Here is a 13,171-nt window from a genome sequence, read left to right as displayed (position 1 = left end):
GGCGGCCATAGCCGCCACCATTTGCGTACGCGTGTGTGTGTGTTTTTTTTAAGCCAGTCATGATAGGCTACGTAAGTCTTTATGTAGCCTATCACGGCTGACTACAGGGACACAAATGGCGGTGGCTACGGCTGCCGCCATTTGCGTCCCTGCTAGCCAGTGGCCGGATGTCCAGCTACTGGCGGAGCCAGCCGGCAGCTCCGTGGAATCCCTGTGGAGCGGAGCCGGCCGGCCAGGATTCCGGGGGGAGGGATGGAGCGCCTCCCCCCCAGCGGAACCCGGCGGAGCCAGGTAAGGGGAGTTTCATACATCCCTATCGAGAACTACCGGAACTACAAGCTGGGTTCTGAAGGGGCAGAGGAACTAGAGATCAAATCGGCAACATTCGCTGGATCATGGGGAAAGCAAGAGAATTCCAGAAAAACATCTATTTCTGCTTCATTGACTATGCTAAAGCCTTTGATTGTGTGGATCACAACAAACTCTGGCAAATACTTAAAGGGATTGGAGTACCAGACCACCTTACCTGTCTCCTGAGAAACCTGTATGAGGGTCAAGAAGCAACAGTAAGAACCAGACATGGAACAACTGATTGATTCCCAATTGGGAAAGGAGTACGACAAGGCTGTATATTGTCGCCCTGCTTATTTAATTTATATGCAGAGTACATCATGAGAAATGCCAGGTTGGATAAATCACAGGTCGGAATTAAGTTTGCCGGGAGAATTATCAACAACCTCAGATACGCAGACGATACCACCCTAAAGGCAGAAAGTGAAGAGGATCTAAAGAGCCTCTTGTTGAGGGTGAAAGTAGAGAGTGCAAAAGCTGGTTTGAAAATCAACATTAAAAAAACTATGATCTGGCCCTGTCACTTCCTGGCATATAGAAGGGGAAGAAATGGAAGCAGTGACAGATTTCATTTTCTTGGGCTCCAAGATCACCATAGACGGTGACTGTAGCCATGAAATTAAAAGACGCTTGCTCCTTGGGAGGAAAGCTATGGCAAACCTAGACAGCATTGTAAGAAGCAGAGACATCACCTTGCTGACAAAGGTTCATATCATCAAAGCTATGGTTTTCCCAGTAGTAACGTATGGCTGTGAGAGCTGGACTATAAGGAAGGGTGAGTGCCGAAGAATTGATGCTTTTGAACTGTGGTGCTATAGAAGACTCTTACGAGTCCCCTGGACTGCAAGGAGGTCAAATCAGTCAATCCTAAAGGAAATCAACCCTGACTGCTCATTGGAAGGACAGATACTGAAGCTGAAGCTCAAATATTTTGGCCATCTAATGCGAAGAGAAAAGTCACTGGAAAAGACCCTGATGCTGGGAAGGATTGAAGGCAAAAGGAGAAGTGGATGGCAGAGGATGGGATGGGTAGATAACATCACCGATGCAATGAATGTTAACTTGAGCACACTCCGGGAGAGAGTGGAGGACAGGAAGGCCTGGCGTGCTATGGTCCATGGGGTCATGAAGAGTCGGACACGACTTAACGACTGAACAACAACAATCCGCAATGTAGAAACAGTTTCTTCTCTTGCCCTCTAAATTCCATGGGACAACTTAGACTGAAATCTGGGCTCATTTGGAAAGACTTTTAGGGGCGCAATCCTATGGGGATAGGAACTTGGAGGCGACCGCCTATCCAATGCAGGGCAGGAGAAGCATGGAGGGGATCATTCCCTCCATGCTTCTCCTGCCCTGCATTTATGGCTAGACAGCCAATGTCAGCTGTCTAGCTGTGGGAAGGCAGAGCAGGGGAGAAGGCTGCCAGATAACACATAAGATGTGTCGTACCGGCATTCCCGCCTTCTCTGCTCCAGAATGCCCCCTGGAATGCCCCATTTTGGCCGCTCTGCGCCCCTCTTCCTAGCATGGAGCATGGGGGTGTTCCGTGTTGCCTGTGAGGCAGTGCGGGATGGGGGGTCATTTCTCTGGGAACCGACCTTAGGCTGCGAGCTCCAAGGTTGGTTCCTGGAAACCTATATATCCTATGGCCATCTAGCCGCTGACTAGTGGCCATAGGATTGCTCGCTCCAAGGTGTTAATTTGCTTTCTGAATGTTTCTGTGATGCATTTCTTCCTTAGCCACTTATGGAATGTTTGAGCTTGTACTTCCCTCCCAAGATCTGAAACTGCAGACAGTATTCACTTGCACACACGCAGGCACATACACATACACACACATATACACAAAGTGCATGGGTATGAAAAAATAGGTACCAACATAATGTATCAGTGAAATATATTTGTGTAAGTGCAGAATCCCTTTTAATACTGGCACTAAGAATGCAATCCTATGTATGTTTAGCCAGAAAAAAAAATCCTACAACTCCCAGCACAGCTGTCTGGGGAATGCGGGGAGTTGTAGGATTTTTTTCTGGCTAAACATGCATAGGATTGTGCCCTAAATGTGTGTGTGTGTTTTCCTGATGCCATTTAGTCTGGTTGGGAATTGGACAGGAGTAATGGTATATCTTTGTATTGGACATATATATAAAAGCAGCAAAACCATTTTAAAATTCAGGAGGAATAGTGACAGCACAATCTTATGCATGTCTACTCAGAAATAAATTCCATTGTATTCTGTGGGACTTACTCCCAAGTAAGTGTGTATAGGATTGCAGCCTAAAGAGTAAAGATAGCATGAAGAGTCTATATCTGGGGGGGGGGAGTCAGGCCAGCGGGCCAAATCCAGCCTGCCTGGGGTCCCAATCTGGTCCTCTGGGGTTCCACAGATGGCCACACCCTTTCCACTAACCCCACCCCTTTCCCGTGGTCGCCAGTTTTTTGGTGGTTGCCTGGATTTTGTATGATTTCACTCCATTCTAAAAGGTTGGAATGCCTCTCCTAAGGCTTAGTTACTGGCAGTAGGAGTTTTAAGCTAAAATACACTGGTACTCTTGGTATTTTGGCTCCTCCCCTTTTGCTTTTGGTCCTGGCCACCACTAGAATGATCAGTTAAAATGATCAAGGGGCTGGAGCATCTCCCCTATGAGAGCAGGTTACAATACTGGGATTGTTTAGCCTGGAAAAAATGAGGGTGAGGGGAGACATGATAGAGGTGTACAAAATTATGCATGGTGTGGAGAATGTGGATAGGGAGACATTTTTCTCCCTCTCTCAAAATACTAGAACCCAGGGTCATCCCATGAAGCTGATTGGTGGGAGATTCAGGACAGATAAAAGGAAGGACTTCTTCACACAGCACATAGTTAAACTATGGAATTCACTACCACAAGATGTAGTCATGGCCACCAATTTGGATGGCTTTAAAAGGAGATTACACAAATTCCTGGAGGAAAAGGCTATCAATGGCTACTAGTCCAGTACCAGAGGCAGTGAGCCTATGTACACCAGTTGCTGGGGAACATGGGTGGGAGGGTGCTGTTGTGCTCATGCCCTGCTTGTGGGTTCCCGGTTGACAGCTGGTTGGCCACTTTGTGAACAGAATGCTGGACCAGAGGGACCCTCAGTCTGATCCAGCATGGCTCTTCTTATGTTCGTATGGAATGGGGCCCCCAAAAGCGTCTCCAAAATTGAAGTCGGCCCTCAGGCTAAAAGAGATTCAACATCCCTGGTCTATATAGTTAAGAGATATATTTCAATGGGATTGAAGAAAATGAGCCTGGCATCTTTAATCTGATATAATGCAACATATTTTTACACACTGTGAACATTCCTCAAGGAAGAGGGAATAAGCATTTGCGATCTTGAAAAACCACTATATGTTGAAAATGTCTCCATCTACATGCAGTTCTCTTCTATTATTTTCAATTCCTTTCACTTATCATTTAGTGTCTTGGAAATGGATTACCTTTCAAAATAAAGCTTTCAAACACACTTTCCTAATATTACTTCAGGTCAGATATTGGCAGGTATGAAAGGTTACATTGGAATGTTAACTTATTTTTATGGGAACAGATTCCATAGCAAGTATTTTGTCGGAGAGGGCAAAGTTCTTTCTAAAGACTCTCTAGGGACTAAGAAACAATTCATTTACCAACATAAATCATGAGTTATTTCCGAGTGAAAAACTGAGTGAGAGGGAAGACATCTTTCAGAGGAAATGAGAAGAATCAACACACTTAGGTAAAAGTGCATTTGGGGCAGGTATATAATTCAGCATAGAAGAGGGAAAACTGATTTTTAAAGGGGATAAGATGTTCCAATGAGCAGTTTCAGTGGAATTATGTTAGCGGGGAATTTGTCTCTTCACTTCTAATTAAAACCCTTCATTCTGTTTTATCATATCAAAAAACGATGATACCAACACTGTTAAAGCAATTAAAGAAACTGCTAACATGTTTATAAGATCAGTTAAGTATCATTTAAATGCCTATATTGTGTGTCATGTATGTATATATGTATTCATTTGCTTTATTACGTTGTCATTTTAATCTGCCTTCTGGCTCAAAGAGCCCTCAAGGCACCTAAGAATATAATTTCAGTTTTAAAACACATCAGTACTATAAAATTAGGGATGTACGAAAGTCACTTACCTTGAACGGAATTTGATTCGTGGGGGGGCGAGGCGCTCCATCCCTCCCCCCGAAATTCTGGTGGGGGGGAGGCGCTCCGTCCCTCCCCCCTGAAATTCTGGCCGGGGGGGAGGCGCTCCATCCCTCCCCCCTGAAATTCTGGCCAGGGGGGAGGCGCTCTGTCCCTCCCCCCCGAATCCTGGCCGACCGGGTCCGCAAATGGTGGCGGCCGTAGCCGCCGCCGCTGTTTGCGTCCCTGCAGTCAGCCGTGATAGGCTACGTAAATGTTTACGTAGCCTATCACGGCTGAGTAAAAACAAAAAACAAAAATCCGCGCATACACAAATGGCGGCGCCCATGGGCGCTGCCATTTGCTTTCCTTATTTTGGCACGTCTAGTCTACGTAAACATTTATGTAGACTACGGCGAAAATAAGGGGAACGCAAATAGTGTAGATGCTATGCTATTTGCGTTCCCCTTATTTTCACCGTAGCCGCCGTTTGCGTCCCTGCAGTCAGCCGTGATAGGCTACGTAAATGTTTACGTAGCCTATCACGGCTGAGTAAAAACAAAAAACAAAAATCCGCGCATACACAAATGGCGGCACCCATGGGCGCTGCCATTTGCTTTCCTTATTTTGGCACGTCTAGTCTATGTAAACATTTATGTAGACTACGGCGAAAATAAGGGGAACGCAAATAGCGTAGACGCTACGCTATTTGCGTTCCCCTTATTTTCACTGTAGCCGCCGTTTGCGTTCCTGCAGTCAGCTGTGATAGGCTACGTAAATGTTTATGTAGCCTATCACGGCTGAGTAAAAAAAACAAAACAAACCGCGCATATACAAATGGCGGCGCCCATGGGCGCTGCCATTTGCGTTCCTTATTTTGGCACATCTAGTCTACATAAACATTTACGTAGACTACGGCGAAAATAAGGGGAACGCAAATAGCGTAGACACTACACTATTTGCGTTCCCCTTATTTTCACCGTAGTCTACGTAAATGTTTACGTAGACTAGACGTGCCAAAATAAGGAAATGCAAATGGCGGCGCCCATGGGCGCCGCCATTTGCGTACGCACATTGTTGTTGTTATTGTTTTACTCAGCCGTGACAGGCTACGTAAACATTCACGTAGCCTATCACGGTATTTTTTAAAAATCTTTACGTAGCCTATCACGTTTTTTTTACTGGAAATGGCGGCGGCGGCAGCCAGTCGGAAGACCGGCCGCCGCCGCCGCCGAACCGCCGCTGAACCGCCGCCGAACCACCGCCGGAGCTGCTGCCGCCAGGAAGATTCGCCCAAGGTAAGTCCCGTCCCGGGGGGGGCGGGGGGGCAGACCATTTCGCCACCGATTTCGGGGGAAATCTCCCTGAGATTCGTGGCGAAATTCTCTGATATCCCTAATATTAAGCACATAAAGGTATCAGCTGAATTCTTACCATAATGCAAAAGTAAGCGACTGCCCCAAGGTGTAACTCTACCACCATTACATGCTTAACCCACAATATGCAATGACTGACAATGTTATTTTTCCAGCTAATACATTTGTTACCTACTGGCTGGGTTCAGATGATCAGTGGAGGAAACAACGCAGCGTCGGTTGTTTCCTCCACCCCATGCATGCCAGTCACGCGACCAGGATTACCCTAATTACCCGTGCCATGTCCCAGTTTGTCATGCCATCCAAACCCAGCATGTGGTGTGGATGTAGTGACCTTTCACCCACCCTGCAATCCATGTCTTGCAGTAGGGATTATAGGGTTGGTGAAAAGTTACTACACCTCTGCTGCATGCCAGGTTCAAACATGGCAACCCGTGACGAAGCGTGGATAATTAGGGTAATCTCGTTCGCGCGACCAGCATGCTGCATTACTTCCCCCGCTGATTGTCCAAACCTGGCCAATCTGTTCTCGCCTCGCAAATACAGCTTTGTATGAATACAAACAAATGAACAAAAATGATGGGCCACAACATGAAGTTGGAGAATATACAGAATGTTTCACTTTCAACCACTGCTGTCTTCCAGTAGCACTGTGAAGTAACTTTTGAACAGTAGCACTTAGGATATGTTTGGACAGCCTCGAGAATTATTTTAGCATAAAAACAGAATTTAAATATTAATAACGTTATATCTGAAGTGACATGCCTTTTTTGTGGGGTGGAAATTATACAAATATATATTTTGGTTTTTGCTGGATCATTCATCTCCTAATTCTGTTCTAATACTTGTGATATTTACTGAAAACATTGTGTGTTTGTGTGTGTGTGTGTGTTTTCTAGGGTTTATATACTGTATTTCTATCATAGATATTCAAGGCATCTAAACAATAGTCCTGTAAAAAAGACAGCAAAAATAATAACATTCATTATTAACAGTAATCTAAGAATAATACATGATAGTGTGGTAATAAAGTTTAGCCTTACATTAATTTAGAATAGCCACCTTGTTAAACAATATTAGCGTATGGGACTCAAACTCAAATCCCCAAGGTAACAATGAAGGATCCTCATAGTCTGTGTCATGGATAGTGGCTACTAGACACTAATATATGATATAACAAATATACTAGGATAATGGTTACTAGGGCTGTGCACCACTTCGGTCTGAAGCCCGAATAACGAGTCAAAGCAGGCTGCTTTGGAGGTGCCTCCACATGATATAAGGTAGAGCAGAACAGCAACAAGACACCCTGAAGCAAAGAGGCTTGTATACAAAGTTCTTCATTCAACTCGATGATTCGTTCTGAGCAGTCCAGACAGCCTGGCAAAAGTATCAACTTGAGGAAGTTCGGCGAGGGGTTGAGGAGGAGGGAGAGGGAGCGAGGGAGGGAGGGAGCTTTGGTGAATGGAAACTCTAGTTGCCAAAACAGGGCTGAACGTAACCCAGCAATCTCCAATCAGTCGTGACAGTGGTGGAGGTGGGGGGAAAGACTGAATAACTGGAGAAAAACAGCTATGTTTCAGAGACAGAGATCATTCTGGTGGTGTTACTTAGGGATGTGAGAAACCACTCCCTTCCAGGTTCTCTGGATGCCTGCCCACCCAGCCCGTGCTCCGCTTGCCTGTCCTTCTGCCTCCGCCATGATCACCATGTTTTAAAAAACATGGTGACTAGAAATCTATTTGAACATAGAGTTATATGCAAAAAGTGCCATGAATCTTGAGTATATGGGCGATTCGCAACACTTTTTGCATATAAGTCTATGTGTGCACATAGATGTATACGCAAAAAGCACTGTAAATCGCCCAGGCAGGAGGAGGTGAGGCACACGCCCTAGCCGCTAGCCATCTCCTCCTCACGAGCAGGAGACAGCTAGTGGTGGGGGAGTGTGCAGCACCTCCTCCTACTACTACTATCTGGTTGGCTGTCAAGGACAGCCAACCAGCAGCACAGGACACACTGCAGCCACTAGCTAGCCATCTCCTCCTCATTAGCAGGAGACAGCTAGCAGTCCTTGCTGAGCAGGCAGGACAGGAGGAGGCAGTGGCATGGGGCTGAGAGTTATGACATTTTGCTTTGAGAGCTTTTGTGGAAAAACTCAAATTTCAGGTGCGCCTATCACAAAGGTACTGGGACAAACTGTCTGAAATTTGGCAGGTGGGATCCCCTCCATGGGGCAGAGAGGCCCTCAAGTTTCATGTATTTATCATAAAAACTGAAAAAGTTATGGCCATTTGTGTTTTCCAGTGCAAGTCAATGGGAAAATCCCTAAACCAAGTGATCCAGATACCTGAATCTCACTTCAGATCCGGATCCAAGTTGAAGCAGAGGGGGTCTGAATCAGTCCAAGTCAAAGCAGGGCTGATTTGGAGGGTCTGAAGCAGCATCAAAGTGAAGCGGGGGGTCAATGCACAGCCCTAATGGTTACCCATGCCTTGGTTACTTCAGCTAGACTACTGCAATTTGCTTTATGTGGGGCTGCCTCTGAAGATTGTCCAGAAGCTACAGTTAGTGTAAAATATAGCCTCATGGATGGTGGTGGGGGCCAGAAAGTCTGAACATATAACTCCAATCTTGTGTCAGCTGCAATTTAGTGGGCCCAATTTAGAGTGCTGATCTCAACCTTGAAAGATTTTAATGGCTTAGTACTAGGTTTGAAGAACCACTTTTACCTTCAAAGGTAAAAACTTATCATTTTATATTCCTTTTTATATTTTATATTCCTTCCTGTATCCTAAAACCTACCCTGGGAGTCCTTCTCAAGTACCCACTATTAAGAATAAGTGAAGTTGACTTGCACTAGAGATAGGTCCTCCTCTGTGTTGGCCCTGAGTCTTTCGAATGCCCCTCAGATAGACCTATGGCTTGCCTCTTCTAATCTAGCATTTAGGTAGGCCTCTTCAAGACTGTCTTTGAGACCATATTTATGGGCAGAGCTGCTTCGCCAAGTAATTCTGGATATATGTTCTGATCACTTTTAAGCTATACCTTGTCTCTCACTCCTTTTTATATGTCATTTTGGGAGGGCATAGCCCTAAAAAACAGTTTTAAAATACTTGAAATAAATGAATACTGAGAAGTGAGTCTGAGTTCAATGGAACTTACTCCTCAGATTAATGTGTATAGCAGCCCTCCCCAACCTGGTGCTCTCCAGATGTTTTGGACTTCAACCCCCATAAGCCCCAGCCAGCATAGTCAATGTTCAGGAATCCTGTTGTAGTCCAAAACATCTGGAGGGCACCCATCTGGAGAAGGCTGTTGTATAGGATTGTAGCCACAATTAACATTCCAATAGTGTACAGATGGAGCTGATTTCTCCCCTGAACCATCCACCCCTGTGATTTCATTTTTGTCTCTGTGATTCGTGCATTGATCTATCTATTTCTCCTCTTTCCAGCACCTTAAGCAACCATTATTAATGTCATTGGAGCAGAAATCATATTTGCAGTAACCCATAGGTTTAGTAACAAAGATTTATCTGGAGTCTGAACATTTTCATCTTTCTATCTATCTATCTATCTATCTATCTATCTATCTATCTATCTATCAATCATCTATCTATCTATCTGCACATGCCATTTGAAACATATCAGCTACCACTTGACTCTAGTGCTCTGTATAGGGATGTCTGTCACTGGGAAATACAATTCTTTCTTAGCTCGACAGAGTTCCACGGCATGTACAACTCATTTTGCATCTTCAGACGAAGCTGCAGGCTGTTCACTGAACTCCGGGAACTTTTTGCACAATTTTTATGGAATGTTCTGCAATTTGCACACATTTATGAGCAATTTGCACAAATTACAGACACATTTGTGTGAATTACACACATTCAGCCATAATTTGCACAACTTCGGCCATAATTTGTGCAAATTGCAGAAATTGCAGAACCTTCCCCCCAAATGTGCAAAATTCCCAGAAAATCTGCGAACTGGCCCAACTCACTGCAGATCAAGTTCCCACTGCAGTGGGAACTGAATTGAAATCCGGGGGCCCAAGCCTAGGAAAACTCATTGAACTCCACCCTTCAGACAGATTTCTCTATCATTCCTAGTCCTGGATATGTTGAAATCCCCATCAAATGCTTTGTTTTGTTCCAGTATTTCTTCACTGGCTTTGAGCTGATTCAAACATATAGGTGCATAGTACAGGTTCTTCACGGGACTGTTTCATCTCAGAATGCATGGAGAAACAGATCCAGCCTGAGATTAAGGAGCTGCACTGGCTCTCAGTCAGTTTCCAAGCATAATTCAATATGCTGGTGCTTACTTTAAAGCCCTGCACAGCTTGAGACCTGGGTACTGTCTGCAAACAGTCCGTGTACTGAGATTTATTTTATTTTATTTTATTTATTTATTTCTATACCGCCCAATAGCCGAAGCTCTCTGGGCGGTTCACAAAAACTAAAACCAAACAACACACAATAAAACAATTTAAAATATATAGAACATTAAAACCACAATATAACAATACAACCACAATAAAACCTAGCAGCAGTACAGGAGTTTAAAATACAGATTTAAAACAGCAAAGATAAAAATTTAGAAAGCTAAAATGCCTGGGAAAATAAAAAGGTCTTCACCTGGCGCTGAAAGGAGTACAATGTAGGCGCCAGGCGAACCTCACTAGGGAGCTCATTCCAGAGCCGGGGTGCCACAACAGAAAAAGCCCTCCTCCTAGTAGCCACCCGCCTCACTTCCTTTGGCAGGGGCTCACGGAGAAGGGCTGCTGCTGATGATCTTAAGGTCCGGGCAGGCACATATGGGAGGAGGCGATCCTTCAGGTAACCTGGCCCCAAGCCGTTAAGGGCTTTGAATGTTAACACCAGCACTTTGAATCGGGCCCGGAAATGGACCGGCAGCCAGTGCAGCTGGAAAAGTACTGGCGTAATATGAGCTCGCAGGCCAGTCCCTGTTAACAATCTTGCTGCCCTATTTTGGACCAGCTGAAGTTTCCGGACCGTTTTCAAAGGCAGCCCCACGTATAACGCATTGCAGTAATCCAGACGAGAAGTTATCAGAGCATGGATAACTGTAGCTAGGCTATCTCTGCCCAGATAAGGGCGTAGTTGGTATACCAGCCTAAGCTGATAAAAAGTGCTCCGTGCCACTGAGTTCACCTGTGCCTCAAGTGACAGTTCTGGATCCAAGAGCACCCCCAAACTACGAACCTGATCCTTTAGGGGGAGTGCAACCCCCTCCAGAACAGGTTGATTATCACCTAGCCGGGCAGACGAACCACCCACTAACAGTACCTCCGTCTTGTCTGGATTGAGTTTCAGTTTATTGGCCCTCATCCAGTCCATTACCGTGCCGAGGCACTGGTTCAGAACAGCCACTGCCTCACCTGGTTTTGATGAGAAAGAGAGGTAGAGCTGGGTGTCATCCGCATATTGATGGCACCTCAGCCCACACCTCCGGATAACCTCCCCCAGCGGTTTCATGTAGATGTTAAACAGCATGGGGGATAGAATAGAGCCCTGTGGAACCCCATGGCACAATTGCCATGGCACAGAGCAATAATCCCCCAGCACCACCTTCTGGAATCGGCCATCCAAGTAGGAGCGGAACCACTGTAGTGCAGTGCCTCCAACTCCCAACCCAGACAACCTATCCAGAAGGATACCATGGTCGATGGTATCGAAAGCCGCTGAGAGGTCCAGGAGAATCAACAGGGTCGCACTCCCCCTGTCCCTCTCCCGGCAGAGGTCATCCCACAGGGCGACCAAGGCAGTTTCCATTCCAAAACCAGGCCTGAAGCCCGATTGAAATGGATCTAGATAATCCGTTTCATTCAAGAGTGCCTGGAGCTGTCCTACAACCACCCGCTCAAGCACCTTGCCCAGGAAGGGGATGTTGGCCACTGGCCTATAATTGTTAACATCCTCTGGGTCCAGGTTAGGCTTTTTCAGGAGTGGTCTAATTACTGCCTCTTTTAAAGCGGCAGGCACCACTCCCTCTCTCAAGGAGGAATTTACAACCTCTTGGACCCAGCTGGACAACCCCTCCTTGTTTGATTTAATAAGCCATGAAGGGCAAGGGTCAAGCACACAAGTGGTCGATCGGACTTGGCCAAGCACCTTGTCCGCATCCTCAGGCCTCAGTAACTGAAACTCATCCAATAAAACTGGACCAGACGGTGCTCTGAACGCCTCTACCAATGGAACTGCATTAATCGTGGTGTCCAATTCATGACGAATCTGAGCGACTTTATCCTCAAAGTGCCGCGCAAACCCGTCACAGCGTGCTACCGAGGGTTCCACCGTCTCTCTCCCTGGCCCAGAATGTAACAGGCCGCGAACCACTCGGAAAAGCTCCGCTGGGCGACACTGAGAAGATGCAATGCTGGTGGAAAAGAACTGCCTCTTTGCCACCCTCACCGCCACAGAGTAGGCTCGATAGTGGGCTCTTACCTGTGTTCGGTCAGACTCAGCACAAGTTTTCCTCCACCTGCGTTCTAGCCGTCTCCCCTCTTGCTTCATTGCCCTCAGCTCAGGTGTATACCAAGGAGCTGGCCGGGCTCTGCTCAGAGGGAGAGGGCGCTTGGGTGCGATCGTGTCAACCGCCCGAGTCATCTCTGCATTCCACAGAGTGACCTGGGCTTCAACAGGAGCACCAGCCATACCAGCAGGAAAATCCCCCAGAGCCCTCTGGAATCCAACGGAATCCATTAATCTCCGGGGGCGGACCATTTTAATAGGTCCCCCACCCTTGCAGAGGGGAAAGGCCGCCAGAAGTCTAAAGCTCAGCAGGAAGTGATCTGACCATGACAAAGGGACAGATGTTAATTCCTCTACTTTCAGATCACCATCCTCCTGCCCAGTCGAGAAAACCAGATCAAGCGTGTGTCCTTTTATATGCATTGGGCCAATGACATGTTGGGACAGCCCCATGGTTGTCATGGCGGCCATGAAGTCTTGAGCCACCCCGGATACAGCGGCCTCGGCATGGAAGTTGTGATCCCCCAGGACCATCATCCTGGGGGTCCTCAACACCAAGTCCGAGACCACCTCCGTCAGCTCAGGCAGGGAGTCTGATGGGTAGCGGGGTGGGCGGTACACCAACAGAATCCCTAATCTGTCCCGGGTACCCAACACAAGGTACAGACACTCAAGATCTGCACTCGAATGAGCAGGAAGCCTGGAGAGGGAGATTGAATTCCTATAGACCACGGCAACCCCCCCTCCCCGACCCTCAAGTCGGTGTTGGTGCTGCACCGAGTACCCAGGAGGGCACAGC

The sequence above is a fragment of the Heloderma suspectum genome, chromosome 5, assembly GCF_057233095.1.
Source record: "Heloderma suspectum isolate Gila_16-S chromosome 5, 16-S_ref, whole genome shotgun sequence".
Lineage (NCBI taxonomy): Eukaryota > Metazoa > Chordata > Lepidosauria > Squamata > Helodermatidae > Heloderma > Heloderma suspectum.
Note: the sequence above shows the minus strand (reverse complement) of the source record.